At 39.7% G+C, this 15,489-nt stretch overlaps 1 long non-coding RNA gene across 1 annotated transcript in view; it reads left to right on the forward strand.

The window, feature by feature from the left end:
- The window catches only part of LOC135212606 (uncharacterized), a 43,815-nt gene extending 43,102 nt beyond the window's left edge, over nt 1-713 (forward strand). Inside the window, exon 3 of the long non-coding RNA XR_010313938.1 lies at nt 463-713. This is a non-coding gene — a long non-coding RNA (uncharacterized LOC135212606). The remainder of the gene's footprint in view (nt 1-462) is intronic.
- Nucleotides 714-15,489: the final 14,776 nt, after the last annotated feature.

Genomic DNA, 15,489 nt, shown 5'->3' on the forward strand with positions numbered 1-15,489 from the left:
GAGAGAGAGAGAGAGAGAGAGAGAGAGAGATTTCATATCTAACGAACAGCCAAAAATATGACGAGATGCTAAAAGCGTACGTATAAAAATATGTTTGACACAGATGAGTCTAGTTGGGCATGAGGATGTAAGAACGAATTTCCCTTTAAATGTAATGATTTTAATAAAAAAAAAAAACGAGTCATCGTTTTATTTCATTACGTAAGCCTCAACATGAATCGAGTTATTGTCCAGTCACCATTTGCCTAGAAAATGTTCAAAAACACATTTTTGCTCAGAGCCAGTTTTCCCACAACTGAAGCATGACGCGTCAATTTCACACCTGAACGGAGTGGCGTCACTCTAATGAGATTAACTTAAAAAATATCTGATCTTGTTGATTTAAGTGACTTTACGAACCCATTTATGTGAGTCATCTATGTCAGTTTTATTTTTTATAACTATCATTTTTTTTTCTTACAGAGAGGCTGCCTCAGAGGGACGTACTTTCTCAGTATTGGGATGGGATTGCTAGACCTACACCCCTTGCCTCAGAGACGAATATCAAGTCATTTTCGTGCGGGAGGATGGTCCAGACAACGAACATTCAGCGATGCCCAACGCCACTGATCCAACGGCAATTTGTTTTACCAACGTTTTATGCTTAGCGAGTTAATGCATTAAATATCCCGTATGTTTGTTCCCCTTGCAATAAAAGGTCTATGTGCGAAAAATATTGTTTTTTTCTTACTTCTTAGGTGTGTGCGTGTGAGTGTGTGTGTATACGTAATATACATATATATATGCAAACATACACATTTATATTTGCAATAATACATGTTATACGCATCTGGAAACATTTGCGCATTTTGTTGTTCATGATAGAAACAAATGCTCCTCGTTGGAGACAAGTTAGCTTACAAATAAACAGTTAATCCTCAAAGCTGAGATTTCGAATTAAGGAAATCTAATAACCTTTGGTGTAATTTAGTACTATATTACACAAGAGATGATCCGGACCACTAATTTCTAGTAAAGTAGAAATTCTAGAAAATGGAACCTAGGAAAGCTTCAGTATACAAATGTGTTTGAAAGCCGAGATGAAACACAATAAGACAATAGTTTTCGTAATGACAGATCAAATTACTGAAAAAAAAAAACGAAAACTGGAAGGCGTCGCTGAGATATTAAGGCGTTTGTTACGACAGTTTTATCACTTGGCGGGACGGCGCTGCCATTTAATTATCTCTCGAGGAAGGAAGTGATTATCTCGTAGCAATTAGACATAATTGTCTCGCAGATTGAGATGTTTCGATTGTCCCTTGTTGCTTTAGATCTGCTGCTACGGGCTCCCGTTGCCAGTCCCATAGGTCTCCCCCCTTCTTTACCTGTTTTTACTCATTACTGAACACACCAAGGTCTAGAGAAAATATGTTTTTCCACAGCGTTCCTTCGGCTCCCCACTGCATCACAGCATCTATTCCATCTGTTCTCTTCCAACTTAGCTGTCCAACTTCTTTAAGTCTACCTTTGCTCCAGTTTTTACCACTGATGAACAAATCCTTCGAGCTAGACTTATAGGAGTCTCGAAACGTGATCAAGTGGTCTCGTTCAACAACCTATTTAATACAATAAATAAATGAATAAACAAACGACTCCTTTCGCGTCTGAACTGGACGAGACTTTGGTTACCTACCACACAAGATTCTTCACCACAAAGCAACGAATAAATGATTAATTCCTCTCAAAGGAAGAAAAAGTTTTTCCCTATGGTGGACGCAGTTTCAAGAAGAGACTAATAAATTGCCTGGTAGTGGCGCGGCCCGAGTGATTTCCAAACAGCGGGTGTAATCAATCTATACCGTATTAAGTATAAAAGGACCCTCTGTTCCCGTCCCGTTATCTAATCTAGCAAAGGCGTGGCGACGGAGAGAGAGAGAGAGAGAGAGAGAGAGAGAGAGAGAGAGAGAGAGAGAGACAGAGAGCGGACTGATACTGGGGCAGAAGAGACGTAGTGGGCGGGGGCGAGTGTGGTTGGGTGGGACGGGGCTGCCTTGCATCATCTAGCAAGCAGCTTGCTTGCTTGCTTACTTACGTTGTTCTTTGCTTCATCTGCAAGCAGCTTACTTAGCTGTATAATTCTATTTTCAAAATGGTTATCGCAGATTAAATGTTGTAGGCAAAACACTTTGTAATGTCACTCTTGGCAGACAGTAAGTGACATTATTATTATTATTATTATTATTATTATTATTATTATTATTATTATTATTATTATTATTATTATTATTATTATGCAATTTTGATAGTGGTGAGGACATTATCCAACGGTCTCAAGCACAGACACGCTTAAATATTTATTCTAGGTAGTGGTAAACACAGAAAATCTACATAGCAGATGGAATTCGTTGATAACTGAGAAACAAAGTGCCAATTAGTAAGAGTTAACAAAGAAATCGAGTAGAAATACTTGGCAATGATGTTCTTCAGAATAGTTTATTTATTTATAAGTATATTTATTTGTTTTGTTTCTATTTGCCCTGTCTAACCTTATTAAACACATGGGTAATCTTTTCTTTAGAAACCTGCTGTACAATTCAGTTATTCTTTAACGTATATATTGATTAGTAAATAACAGAAAGGGTGAAGAGTGTATCAGAGATGGGAGACCTTTTCTTCTACTCCAATTCAACGCAGTAGGGAGAAAGCGCTTAAAAGACTGGAGTCTCTCGAGACAGAGGGTCAGAGAGCGCTGCAATGTTGGCGAAGAGAGGTGTAGGAAGTACCAGAAGGCGCACTCCATAAACATCAATGGTCGGCGGAGCCATGTCAGAAATTGTATCAATAAAATCAATTAAGAGCTGATTTCACCTAAAGGGTGAATGGTTCGCCTATGGCCACTGCGGTTCCTCACAGATCTCTGCTTAACCATGCTCAGGAAAAACCGTAGGGTGATAGTCGCTGATTTGGGAGGAGGACAATAGCAACCATTCGATCTTGCTGAGACCAGTACCCTATTAATCCTGGCTGAGACGACCAAGTTGGGTGCGCGCCATGAACAGTAGTGCTCTGGTGATGAATGATATGGAAATATTGACTAGACACATAGCGAACATAACCAAAAAAAAAAATAATAGCTTTGAATAACGATGGATGCCATCTTGGTTCGCGTTAATGTCCATAGAAAACAACTGTCTGAAAGCGAAACTAAAATTAAGAATTAAAAGACCAGTAAGCAAAAAGGATTCAAACTAAAATTGAACAATAGACCGATACTGTTCGATATTGACAGACACCCTCACTGAAGATGAGTGCAACCTGTCGAATCGTTCTTTAAATCTCTCTCTCTCTCTCTCTCTCTCTCTCTCTCTCTCTCTCTCTCTCTGTTGTACTCCGACCTTCGTATAGTGTATTGATTATTGATTATACATATAATCATAATTATTAAAACCTCCTGCAATTCTCTCTCTCTCTCTTCTCTCTCTCTCTCTCTCTCTCTCTCTCTCTCTCTCTCTCTCTCTTTTACCTCAAAGCCTCGCAGTTCTTAAATTACCCTCTGTTTATCTACCTTATTTTCTCTTCCTTCACTATGCATGCGCAAGCAAGACAGTCCGCTTTTGCTTGCCCGACCACAAGTTCGTTTCGAAATAAAGTCCTTGCTTTAACAAGTCTGTAGATAAAAAGAAAGGTCACTGTTATAAAGAGAAAAATAGAAAACACAGATAAAAATAATATAGGTGTATTTATTGTTCGTACTGACAAAAGAGAAGGTGGTAGGTACTAGAATAAGTCAAGAAACAAAAAATAAAATAAATGTAGGACCGTGAAATCCTGCTATTGCCTTCAGAACACCTGCTGTCGACAGGTGTCGTAGAAAATAGAAAATAACAGAAAACGAATCTCGTCTTACATGGATGACCGTAATTGTGAAAAGTTGATTCATGAAATAATGAACGCAATGTAATTTTTTAAGGATTTCACAAACAGGCGTTTCCACCCTTTCAGAACATTCTTGTCAGTTTCCTAACAGCCGTAAATTCTCTTGTCAGCTGGAATATCTTCAGGCTTGCGTTCCACACATTATCGGTATTTTCCATTTTGTTGTTTCATTTATTCGTGTTCATCATCCATTTCTCACTAGTGCCAGTTCTTTTCACTCAAGAGATTATCAAGTGCTTCCTTTTCACAGCTTTGTAATATGTCTGAGAGATAAGTTATCTCTAAGGATAAGAATGACGAGCGTAATCGCAAAATAGCAGTTCTCATTTCGATAAGGCGTTGCTCAGATTTCAGTCTGCCTGAGCGATACGCAATGGGACGGTACAGACCTCTCATGGAAATGAAGCAACCATATGTTTTCTTGGCGGAGTCTATAATGAATGCAAAGACGATAAAAACTGAACTACATCAACATTCACCGAGTGTTTAAACGCATATCGACAGATACAGAGTCGAGTTTCTGCTATATGTATCAAATGGTTGGAAGCATGTTTCTGGCGACTATAACAGATGGAACCTACTTGACTTAACTTGACACCCAGACGGTGCCTTGAGAGAGGATCGTCGTCGTTTGTTTAGACAAAAAGAAAAACAAAGGAGCACTTGTCTTACGACGAGGCCACAGGCACATTTAACCATTTGGAAGAAGATTTCAAAACAATAGCCGATTAAGCATCTGAAAAGTTCAATGTTTGTCAGAGTAGATGGAATCTACGATCTGCTAACAGGTTTATGTAATTTACTTTCCCTGTCATTGTCACTTCTTTACCTAAGCCTACTACACCCTTAATCATTAATAATTAATGTTTCCATGACTAGGACTACTTTCGAGTTGCCTTGAGCCTTCTGCCACGCAACTTGCCTGTAGTCTCATAGTCTATACCTTAGGCCTAGGTCAAGAGCAAGACGTCTGACCAAGCTGAAAACCATACAACGACATTTTCAGATCGGTTGGTTAGGGTCAGCTGTAGCAGAGGGTACGGAAGAGGAAGTGTCAACAACCAGCAATCTGGTATTCTACACTTTAACTCATTTCTCCGACTTGGTAACGCTCCCTACCCTTCTGATGAAGTCTGAATGATTATCGTAATCACAGCACATTGCAGTTTTGCAAACATACGCTGTTACCAACGGCAGCTGGATTTATTAATACGCGCTTCCCTCACGAGTCAAGTTAGGAATTGCACGGAGTTTTGCATAATCTCGAGTGAAGTAATCCCCTAAAAGGTTGGGTTGGTCGGGTGGGTCGGGAGGTGGGGAATGGGTAGGAGAAAGTGAGGCAGGGGGGGTGTGGGAGGGGCCGAGCAGAGGTTGGGAAAGGGAGTGGTGGTGTGGGGGATTTTCGTAGGAGAGGTGCTTTCAGGGATGATCGGGGAAGGGGTGGGAAGCAGAGGAAGGGGTGCGAGTATCATTTTGCAGACTCCCAGACTACTCTATCATTCTTACCTCTTAAGCATCTGGTTACTTCGTATCATCCTTCTCACTTCTTATCAACGAGCCTACCACCCTAAGCCCAATGCGACCCCGCCTTTTTCGTCATTCACGCAGCACACTCAAGATTTTCAAAATGTCTCCTTTTTTTTTCCTGCGGTTTATTTTTCCCCAGCCCGATCCTGTCCTCTCTCTCTCTTCCTTCCCCCTTACTATATTCCTACTTTTGCTCCCTGTGCGTACCAGCCGTTCCCCTCTTCTTCTTGAATTTCTGCTGTAATGAGATAGTCTGTTTTTCTTGCAATGAAACACCTGGAACACTTAATCCGATATCTCGACCACGAGCGTTTCTGCTGTTGTTAATTCGCGAGCACATGCAAGCAAGCAACCAACGCATTTCGTCTCGTATTAACTAGGTAAACGCTCGGAGCTATGGGGGTAGGGGGAGGGTCAATGGTATATGCTCATAGAGTCATAGACCCATACTAAGCACTTCTATTATCGCTGATACTTAGAGATGGACTTTTGTAATTTTTTTCTTCTTTAAGTGCGGCTATGGAAAATTTTAAAGCAGTAGTACTGATAGCGGCAATTTTGTAAAATGCTTAGTAGACTAAGGTGTTTTCTGGTAAAACACATAAGTCGAACACATTCCCTGAACTTACGGTATTACTCTGGAAAGAGACCGGTATGGCTTATTAACAACCCGCCATAAAGACCATTTATACCGACAACACTACATTTGAGAGAGGAGAAATGTTACCTTGAGACTTTGTCTAAATCTCTAACCGAGGTGAGACATCTGGTTATCGCGAATTAGCTCCGTAAGTCACTTCATTTGAAAGAAGTTCTAGAGGGAGATGTCATAGGATAACATGACTGTTTGTCCCCCCTACTTCATATTACTTTTGCCACGAATTATGCTGCTGTTCTGACTCAAGCTCGAGTACAGTATACAACACACATACACGAGTAGCTACATGCAAGCGTATGTGTCTGTTTTGTTTGACGTTTGTGCACGCGAATGCACAAAAGCAAATGTATGTATGTATATGTATGTATGTTTTTCTAGAATGAATCCCCTATTTACAAAACGTAGAATAACTTTTTAAGTCTAAAGTGTGTTAGCTCTCTTGCTATGGCATGCTAACATGAAGTCACAATCAGTTCTGTTGCAATGTAATCTTCGCAGAAGCAAATAAAGTCTTCTTTTTTATTCACCATTGCACATCACATCTTTATTTGGTCCGTAAGGATTCTTTTCCATATTGGACTGCGATGGAATTAAACTTCACGGAAATGCCTTTTACGATGATGTCACCAGATCCTTGTGACGTCATATTCTTCCCCGCTTCTTTTATTCTTCTTCTTCTTCTTGTTTCGTCTTGGATTACTGTGCCTCTTCACTTAGCTTCTCTCATCCCTTCTTGTTCAGGTCTTAAATCATGCACTTTTGTGATGTTCGCATCACTTCATCTCTAGCGTTCTCGCTGTTTTATCTCGTATATATATATTTCTATCTTACCCTCTCTTGTTCATACCCGTTCTCACGAAAGCCTTTGAAACGACAGGAACATTAATTTTAAGAAAACTAACTTAAGACTCGATGGCTTTTGCTCCTTAAGTCTTCACCATTAGTTTTGTGTTTTCTCTGGCATGCTGTTGCACTCGCGTCTTTAATGTTTGGTTGCTTTATTTAGTTTTATTTGTTTACACTCACTCGGTTATATATTTTCTCGAGGTGCGTGCCTTGTCCGATGCATGATAACTTCGCTTTGGTCTATCGCCATGGTTCCATATTTGTTTTCTGTTGAGCAACTGCCTATAACTATTGGCATATTCCTTGTTTTCGTGTTCACTGCGTATATCTCAGTCGCCTCAAAGCAACTGCGAGTCGGTCGTTAATATCTGCTGAAGCTTTCAGGCTTAATGCAGCTTTATAGAAAAGAACAATTCTGCTTGGCAGTTCAGAGTTCTCACATATGTTTAGTGACGAAGACCGCCAAGCCGTGATGAGTCCCCCGGTGTTCAACAGGTGCCGTGATTAAATCATGCCCATAACATCTGTTTTCTGCTTTCACAACACTTCTGTTTACAACTTTATTGCTTTGCGGGGGGTTATCTTTAAATCGTGTTATTTTGTGTTCAGTGAATCTGTACCGGAATTGACTAAGATTACATCATACTCCAAGGAGGCCTTGCACCTGATTTAAACTCTCCCTTTTCTTTAGTCCTATGCACAGAAAATGTTTGCTAAATCAGTTTAAACTAAGAAAAAATTGAAAAGGCATTCGTTCACCCTCATATTATTAGAGAATGTGTTTATTTTACATAAAGTTCAGATGGGAAAAAAAAAGGGGGGGGGGGGTGGGGGGTGGCAAATTCTCCCGCTGAAACAAGGTCTCATTCGCGCTCAGAGCCTGTAATACATCTTCCTCAATTTCCCCTCCGAAATAATGAGCCTCTAAAACGTAATGACGAGGCCGCGTGAAAAGTTAGGCCGTGACATGGATCCCGGTGAAAGTTGCAGGTCGATAAAGGTCATCCCGAGAAGAAACAATACGTGTATGTGGCCCCTAATTGCCTTAGTGCTTTAGAGAGCGTCTTCCTTTGGTGGATTCGCTCTTGCTTGTAGGCCGATGCTGCCACTTTCACTGTAGTTAATAATGATATATATTATTTTGACAGTGCGCGTTTTACAAAATAAAATAGTGGGAGTTTAGTGCAAAAGGTTCATGGGGAAGCATGATAATAATCTTTTCTCTCCAATTACATAGAAACTACATAAAAAAACTAAAATTCGTAAAACACTGGGATAATAGTGTGGCACACGCTAGCATTAGAAAGAAGTGCACTTAGTACATCTAGCAGAGCTGCATTTACCTAAACAAAATTAACGTGTTTTAAACATGCATACTCATTAATCAACAACGCATGCATGTTTATTTGTTTAACTACTCTTCAGCGGCTGGAGCATGGAAGTAACAGTACAAACTAATTATATAATATACATATACATACATGTGTGCTATTATTAAGCCGTTTCTCCTAACTCCTAAAGCCCGCCACTAAAATTCAGTTATGCCTACACAATTATAACTACGCAGTTCAACTGTGCAGTTATAACTGCGCAGGCATAACTGAACGCTAGTGGCGGGTTTAATGCTTCTGTTCTTGCCACACGATCGGACCACCTCAAAACACTTTGATCCATCGTTGTACTCAACATCCAAAGAACAAACACATTTGGCTTTTCTTACGCTGTTCATTCTGCTAGACTGCTCTCTCCTTCCTCCACGTATCTTCGCATGTCTACCCAATGAGTTCTTATTTCTTTCATATGCTTTCAACATGCATACCACACTTCCATAAAGGTTGAGTTGAATATAGAATTTAGGCCGAATGCCAAGCACTGGGACCTACGAGGTCATTCAGCGCTGAACTGGAAATTGACAATAAAAGGTTTGAAAGATGTAACAGGAGGAAATCCTCGCAGTTGCAATATGAATCAAGTGTTAAGGAAAGGGTGGAAAGTTAGATGAAGAAAGAGAATATGAACGGAGGTGCAGTAAAAGGAACGAAAGTGGTTGCAGCTACGGGCCGAAGGCACGCTGCAAAGAACCTTAAGTAATGCCTACAGTGCACCGTATGAGGTCCAGTGACGGCACTACCCCTTTACGGGGGATTCCTTACAGGAAAGATGGCTCCACAACACATTTCACACACATATAGTTTATTCTCTTCAAAGACGGATAACCTGAACAAATTGGTGAATACAGAAACAGGGAGGGGGTTCCACAGTATTGGTTTGAGTTAACAGAATTCCAGTCATTAACTATAAAGAAATCTCCTTAGGCATACTGAATGTCGCTGGAAACAGAGGAAAGACTCCCCCTCCAGCCATCCCCCCCCCCCCCCAAACTCTCTCTCTCTCTCTCTCTCTCTCTCTCTCTCTCTCTCTCTCACATCTCTCTCTCTCTCTCTCTCTCTCCGGTGCATCTCTCTCTCTCTCTCTGGGGGTACACTCTCTCTCTCTCTCTCTCTCTGGGGGTACATCTCTCTCTCTCTCTCTCTCTCTGGGGGTACATCTCTCTCTCTCTCTCTCTCTCTCTCCGGTGCATCTCCACTCTCTCGCCTAATGAAAGGACTCCGTTGAGTCATGACATCAAGAGAGAGAGAGAGAGAGAGAGAGAGAGAGAGAGAGAGAGAGAGAGAGAAATTAACTGATTAATTTAATTGCGTGTCGTGAGTCATCTCGAAACTGCTGAATTAAGCAATTAATTACATTGGGGATCCGAGATCATAAATGTTTGTCGTTCAAAGCTAAAAGAAAAAAAGGAACACATGTGGCCCTGAGCGCATATTAGAAGTGCGCATGGCTGAGTGCATAATTGTGGCAATGAGTGCATTTTGTTGTGCTCTATTTGAATCGAGTCTTATAAGATTGGCTTCAAGGACAGAAACATACACTTCGAAAAGGGGCGGTAGGGGGAACACAAAAGCAGATACAGAAGCCCAGAACTCTGTGACAGATGGAGGGAAATGGACTCAATGGGGATTCCAGGGAAGGTTTTGTGCAACTGAGCAAATGTGTTGAATGAGGTCAAAAGGTTAAGGATTATTTTCAGAGTTTCAAGAGGGATTTGCCTGAATTACTGACCACCGATATTGTATGTTTTGCCTTATTCGCTTTTCAGAGGAACCGATGATGAAAAATGAACGGATAGGACTAAATAGAATTGGGGAAATAAACGATAAACAAGGGAAAGAATATTTGTTACTATGAATATACGTGGTTGCTTCGTTCAGTTTCTCTCTTCCCACGAGAGGTTGTAGGTCGTCACTTTCCTCATGGTTATTATTCCTTCCTCTCTTCCTTCCTTCCTTCTCATTTTTGCGTTTTTCCTCGGTTTGGCCTTAAAAAGGCAATAATTTCCCTGTCCCATTTCCTTATGCTTTAAAAAATAAAAAATAAAATAATAAAAAAAAATCCTTTGGCATCTCTCGTATTGAACTGAATTGAATTGATTAGAGAATTTAGGGAAAGGGCCAAACACTGGGATCTATGAGGTCATTCAACGCTGAAACGGAAATTGAGAGTAACAGGTTTGAAAGGCGTAACAGGAGGAAAACCTCGAAGCAGTTGCACCATGAATCAGTTGTTAGAAGAGGAAGGAAAATAAAATGGAAGAAAGAGAATATGAAAGGAGGTACAGTTCGAGGAATGATAGGGGTCGCAGCTAGAGGCCGAAGGCACGCTGCAAAGAACCTTAAGTAATGCCTACAGTGCACCGTATGAGGTGGACTGACGGCGCTACAAGCCTTCGAGGAGGCATTTCTTGTAAGTAAGTGAGCTTCGGTTAGGTCTAGAGCCAGTTGCCAGATTATTTGATAGGAACCCACTGGCGTAGCAAATTAGCAACTGGGGAAAAAGTGATGAAACATCGAGAACAGAAGAAGAAGAAGAAGAAGAAGAAGAAGAAGAAGAAGGAGAGAGAGAGAGAGAGAGAGAGAGAGAGGGGAATTCGACCCTAACTGTACTTCCACAACCTTCAAGGTTGTTTTGGCTTAGGCTAATGAAAGGATAATAAACCACTTTAAATTCCTTTGCTTAAATTTTCCATAAATTATGTCATCGGAAGATGGCGCAGCGAAGGCTTGAGCATTGGTAATCTGCATGTTGGAGCACACCTAGGCCTATATATAGAGGAATGTTTATGTAATAGAATTAGGTCAATAAACCTTGGACTTTTCGTAATAATTTAATAACTTACAAAATTGCTTGAGTATTAAGCACCAAAAAGATTATACTATATGGAAATGTGGTTATAAGGAGAGGACAAGTGCTCAGTTAGACTAATTGAGGAAAATGTTCCCCACTGATAAAATCGCGGTTTTTACCTGCAAGAAATTCTAATCATGCAAATGTGATCCCTGAGTCCCTGACGTATAAGCAGAAATACAACTTTTTACAGCAACAAACTTTTCATCGGTGTAATCGCGTATTTGTTTGTTGTTTGTATGTGTTTTTACGTTGCATGGAACCAGTGGTTATTCAGCAACGGGACCAACGGCTTTACGTGACTTCCGAACCTCGTCGAGAGTGATCTTCTATCACCAGAAATACACATTTCTCACTCCTCAATGGAATGGCCGAGAATCGAACCCGCGCCAACCGAGGTGAGAAGCAAACACCAAACCAACCACGCCACTGAGGCGCTAAATCGCGTATTTGTGAGGATCATAAATACCAAGTAACAACTTATATATTGTGCGACCGTTAATATATGACCTCCATTTTGAACGCGAATTTGATACAGTATTTCGCTGCTGCTGTTGCTGAGGTGTGTTGTTTTCTAGTAACAAGTTTAATACTGATAGTCTGCTGGGAATTTTATCATGGCTACAACTTCTTTGCCTACAGCTTTTCCCATTTCTATATGGGGTCGCGGTTACTAGTCAGCCTTCTCCATCTCCCTCTGTCCTGTACATCTTGTTCTCTTAGACCCTTTTCCTTCATGTCATTCAATAATATATCTTTCCACCTGAAGTTTGGTCTTCCTCTCCCTCTTCTGCCCTCCACCTCCATGTGCATAACCCTCTTACATACATATCATGGCTACAACTAAAATGTGGAATAGTTTTGGTGCGGTTGTTGTGGGATATTCTGATCTCCAAGTGTTGAAACGCGGAGCGAATTCATCCTACTCTCTGCTGCCATCTCCTGCATTCGGGTGTATACGTTTCATTTTCTGTTGCGTCATATTTATTCATTTATCACTCCTCCTATAACTTATCTCTCCCTGCAGGCTGATTTCCCTTTGGAGTCCTCTTAGGTCTAGTGCCTTTTTACTCTGCCTTTAAAGATTTTCAGCTGAATATTTAACGATTTAACGAAGAAGAAAGACATAGAGACAAAGACAGCCATAATTGTGCCTTTCTCAATATACTAAAATTTAATGCCATTTATAATGACATTCTTTCCAACAATTTCAAAAGAGTCAACAGAGCGTGGCAACACAATAATTTCCCTCATCATGTAAATAAATCTGCTGAAAATAATTATTTCCTTGGGCCAAAAGAAAATAATTATAATATACCATGAAGGTGAACGTAAAATTACTGTATACTTGCCACTGAACTGGATAAGGTATCTGGATTCAGTGACCTGACAATACATTTTACAATCATGATTTTGTGTGATATTAAATATTCAGCATCAAGGGAAGCAGTAAATATGCGGAGGAAAGAGAAAAATAAGCCTATAGGTAAGAATCGACCACACAACAACAACAACAACAACAACAACAATAATAATAATAATAATAATAATAATAATAATAATAATAATAATAATAATAATAATAATAATAATAATAATAATTTAGAACGTTTTCGAGTTGAGTCACATAAGTAATAAACGGTAGGATATAAAAAAAACTCTACGGAATTGCCTTCCAAATTTTGGCAAAAGTTTATATTGAACATTTTACCTTATAATGAAATCATTTTATTAATGAAACTCTCCATACCTAGATATGCCAGAGGTTAGTTGTGGATATAATGAAAAATATAATGCATTACAGTTTTCCCATCATGGTACTATGGCCATCATCAAAGTTTTGTGGTGAAATTATAATCTCCGATAGCTCAAAATGGTCCACCGCTCATAATTTTCTCTAAGAAGGCAACAAAGATAAGAATTTTAGGCACTGGAATTAAATTACAAAATAAGAGATCAATTTCTGTTTGTCTTAAATCTCGATGGTATTCGCCTAACGCTACGAGACAAGAACTGACCCAGCGTTCTTTTATAACTCGCCGATACACATTTGGCCAAACATGCAAATGAACTTATTTAAGATACTCGGATAGTTCGATGCCTTCATGAAGATAGGCACAGGAAATGATTACATAATAAATAACTAGTAAAGAATGGCATTGCTCGCCATTATCGGGACCCATGAACGTCTTCTCAAAAAGCCAAGTGGAATCAAGAAGAGGGGGAATCTTGTCCCCATTTGCGAAATACGGGCGAAAACTTTTTTATTTATAATTGAAAAATAATAATTAGTAATTATTAAATAGCAACTCAAAATGAAATCTACAGTAAAATTAATGATAAAGAAATGAACACGTTTCTTTTAATGACAATGGCAATTAACCGTGTCATTTTATGACATCTGCACCTAACAAAACACCTCTTTTGGATCTACTTCTCTGTAATTTCTGCTTATTTCATGGAAAATTTGGCTCAATGCATTTGGCGCACAGACATTACTAACAATATTGAAGTGAATCAAAGTTGTATGCATAGTGGAACTTATCAACTAGTTTTATTTAGGGATCTCTAGAACCTCATTAGGTTTCTTCGGTATGTATGCTTCTGGAACACTGTTTAGTCTATGAACCACATATCCAAAGAAAGAGACGCTAAACCTACAGAAGGAGATTTCACATCCAGGCCAAAAAAAAAAAATTAAAATAAATAAAAAAATAAAAGAAGCCGCAGTGGCCCCATTCTGAAACTGTTTTGGTTTATCTTGGTGCTGAAGGAAGTGTTTTCATCTACAGAGCTTCCGACGCTATATAGACCTTAAAATACATCAGAGCAAGAACATACAGCTTCTGATAACTTTCCCGGCACATTCAGAGACTGCTTCGGCGATTTGCCGTTTGGTCAGTTTCATTGTCTTTCCAACAAGACATGTCAGTGGATAGCCCAAGGCAACTTCTGATCTCCGTAGGCCTAACAGAGGCTTCATGAGTTTTAGTACTCATCACTAGACCTTGATACTCACGGTGAGCGCATGACACCGCAGTCTACTCTAGCCCTCTGTATCTAGAGCACTTTCTGCTCAGTCATTTGTTTTCGCTCAGATATAGATCACATTTCACAGAATCATTGAAGATAAATAACTGCTATGTGGCTGAAGATAAGTAGGTCAAACGCTTTATCAAATAATATGAAAAAACGAAAGTCTATATGAGAAGATGTTGACAGTTGTAATAATGATGTGGATCGTGGCAGTAGTTCTTCAACGTTCACGAAAATTTATATTAATAAATGGAAACAATGACTATATACTTTGTAAGTTAAACAGAAATCACTGCTAGCATTTTCCGAAGTCAAAATAAAAATACTAAAATGAATGAAGACTGAGCATTATGTTTAATTTTCCTTGTACTTGCTTTATATACATATGGAAAACATATGATAGGTACTATCATTTTTTCAAAGGACGTTGGTTCTAAATAACGCGTCATTTCTGACTAGTTTATTTTGAGGAATTAAACTCCAGAGATCTGCAGCTGAGAATTGTAGACTGTAAATATAAATGAATAAAAACTGGTATCAAACATCAAATTGCTTCAAGACACTAAAATTGGAAGATCAGTCTAACAGGAGTGGGATGAGCAGAAGACTAACTACATTCAACTAGATTTGCAAAGCACAATGAGGATGAAGACAAAGGCCTTCTTTTGCAGTAGAACTGTTTAGAAACGGCGCCCCACCCCCCACCCCCACTCTCTCTCTCTCTCTCTCTCTCTCTCTCTCTCTCTCTCTCTCTCTCTCTCTCTCTCAAACGCACACACAAGCAAATACACTGCATTATTATTGGGTCATTTATGCATTTGTTTGAATATATAATTTTCACGCTGCATAGCTTGAAGTGATATTATTATAAATGTTATTTACATTCTATTCTATCTGACTTTTTACTTCTCCCCTGATTAAATTCGTCATACTTACGTAAACATCATGAAAAAAAGAACACACACACACTTATAAATTATGCACATGCCGTCTGTGACTGACAGAGAGAGAGAGAGAGAGAAGAGAGAGAGAGAGCTCGCGCATGCGCGAAATAAGAGACGCAACATCATGGTTTGTGTATACGTCTCACGACTTAGGGGGCTTTCCTCGCAGGAGGAACATTTGATATGCAAATGTCTCCAGGCGCTGATCTCCCCTAACGAATTCGTAGTGCGGTTTCTTCTCCTCGTCTCTAGTGTGGGCATGACGTTGACAGAGGCATCTTTCGAAGAGAGAGAGAGAGAGAGAGAGAGAGAGAGAGA

The sequence above is a fragment of the Macrobrachium nipponense genome, chromosome 41 (assembly GCF_015104395.2).
Source record: "Macrobrachium nipponense isolate FS-2020 chromosome 41, ASM1510439v2, whole genome shotgun sequence".
Classification (NCBI taxonomy): domain Eukaryota; kingdom Metazoa; phylum Arthropoda; class Malacostraca; order Decapoda; family Palaemonidae; genus Macrobrachium; species Macrobrachium nipponense.